The sequence below is a fragment of the Castor canadensis genome, chromosome 4, assembly GCF_047511655.1.
Source record: "Castor canadensis chromosome 4, mCasCan1.hap1v2, whole genome shotgun sequence".
NCBI lineage: Eukaryota > Metazoa > Chordata > Mammalia > Rodentia > Castoridae > Castor > Castor canadensis.
Genome location: NC_133389.1, coordinates 75,295,915 through 75,298,473, shown reverse-complemented (window position 1 = coordinate 75,298,473; position 2,559 = coordinate 75,295,915).

The following is a 2,559-nucleotide window of genomic DNA, read 5'->3' as shown; positions in this document are numbered from 1 at the left end:
CTACTCTCCCTCCTCGAGTCGGCCCGCCTCCGGTTCCCACATCAAATAGCCCAGATTCAAAAGATTGTGGACCAATGTGCTGGGTGCCAGGCTATGAAACCCAGCAAAAGGGGACTCCTACATACAGGTACACGGGTATGGGGGAGGGCACCGGGACGGAGCTGGGAAGTGGATTTTACTGAAGTGAAGCCAGGAAGGTATGGGTATAAGTATTTGTTCGTTCTGATAAACACCTTCTCAGGCTGGGTGGAAGCCTTTCCTACAAAACGAGAGACTGCCCAAGTTGTAGCTAAGGTTTTGCTGGAGGAAATCATACCCAGATATGGCATCCCCAAAACTCTAGGCTCTGATAATGGTCCGGCTTTCATCAGTAATGTCCTACAAGGGCTGGCCTGGAGAGTGGGGACTAATTGGAAACTGCATTGTGAATATAACCCCCAGAGCTCAGGGTAGGTAGAAAGAATGAATCGGACCCTGAAGGAGACCTTATCTAAATTAGCCATCGAGACTGGCGGAGACTGGGTGGCCCTCCTACCCTGTGCCATCTTCCGGGTTAGAAATTCACCATATGTACATGGATTGACACCTTTTGAAATTCTATACGGGGCTCCGCCCCCCATTGTTGTCTGAACCCTACCGGACCAAGACCCCAGTATGGCCCCAAATTACTTGGCCAGCTTAAAAGCCCTACAGGAGGTCCAATGTGAAATCTGGCCCATAGTGCACACCTTGTATGAGACAAAGGACTCATCAAACCCGGAACATGGCATCGTCCCAGGGGATTGGGTATGGGTAAAGAGGCACAGAGCCCACACTCTGGAAGAAAGATGGAAAGGCCCTTACTTGGTCATTCTGGTTACCCCCACTGCTCTTAAGGTTGACGGCATCGGGCCTTGGGTCCATCACTCCCACGTGCGTCAAGCCAATCAGCAGGAACAGAAAGAGGCTAGAGAGTGGACCGTGTGGCAGCACCCAGATAACCCATTGAAGCTGAAGCTTTTGTGACCCCGGGAACATGCAGAGTCTTCAGGAGCAGCCACGGATGGGTTGGCTGGTCGCTCTGATCTTGCTCAATGCCCAGAGCAGGGGCCTCGCAGAAACCAACCCTCACCAGCCCTATAAGCAAACCTGGATACTCACCGATGGGGAGACTCATACCACCCTTAATGAGACTACTCGCACTGCCCCCATAGAAACTTGGTGGCCGGAGCTTCAATTCTGCTTTAGAGACATCAGTCCTGCCTACAAGTCTACTGCCCCGGAGTCAGCCCAACATTATGGTTTTTATGCTTGCCCTGGCCACAAAAAGAACAAGGACTGTGGGGGGATACAACTCCTTCTGTAAGTCATGGGCATGTGTCACATCCAACGATGGTGAATGGAAGTGGGGGATATCAAAACCGGACCTAGTCAAATTTGCCTTTGTAAACGGGGTACCCTGGGGGTGCAGAATTCTGTCACCCACCCATGAATACCAGCCCACAGATACAGATAGAATCAAGGTCACCCTCACTGACAGTGGCAAAGAGGACACCCCCGGGTAGATACAAGGCAAGGTGTGGGGACTTGTGTTTTATAAATATGGTGGACATTCTGGCTCGACTGTAGTAATCAGATTAAAAGTTGAGCCCATGGGGCCACCGTCCAAAATGGTAGGCCCCAACAAAGTACTCAAGCCACCCTATATAGAGCCACCTCTCCGACCTCGCACAACCCCAGTCCCTACCCAGCCTCACACAAAAGCGAGTAGTAAAACTCCAGGACCATTAGGCACCGGCCCTCCCTTGGTGAAGCCTAGTCTCATGACCGGGTCCACAGACCCCCTCTGGAATTTGGTAAATGTTGCATTCCTAACATTGAACCACACCAACCCTAATATGACTACTTCCTGCTGGCTGTGCTATGATGTGAGGCCCCCATTCTATGAGGCAATAGGGCTAAATGTCACCTACGATATCTTGACTGGTGAAAACCCCACTCAATGTTCCTGGGGAGACTGTAAGAGAGGTCTGACCATACAACAAGTAAGCAGCCAAGGAACCTGCTTAGGGAAGGTGCCAGTGGGAAAACAGGACTTAGGTGCTGTTGTAGATAACAACCCCACCTGGGGCAATGGTATTAAGTGGGTAATTCCAAAAGGCAATGGATAGTGGATATGCTCACAGTCTGGGCTCACACCTTGCCTATAACTAATGTGTTTAACAGCTTTAAAGAATTCTGTGTCCTAGTGACTGTGCTGCCCTGCATCATCTATCATTCTGAGGAGAGCCTATATTCACACTGGAATACAGGAACAGGTGAGAGAAAGAAGAGAGAGCCTATTTCTGCATTAACCATTGCTACCCTACTTAGCCTAGGGGTGGCTGGGGCAGGAACTGGCATAGCATCCCTGGCTACTCAACATAAAGGGATGTCCTCACTGCGTGCGGCCATAGAAAAGGATATAGAGAGGATAGAAACCTCCATTAGTCACCTAGAAAAATCCCTTACCTCCCTATCTTAGGTAGTGCTTCAGAACCGACGGGGCCTAGACTTATTATTCCTTCAGCAGGGGGGAAT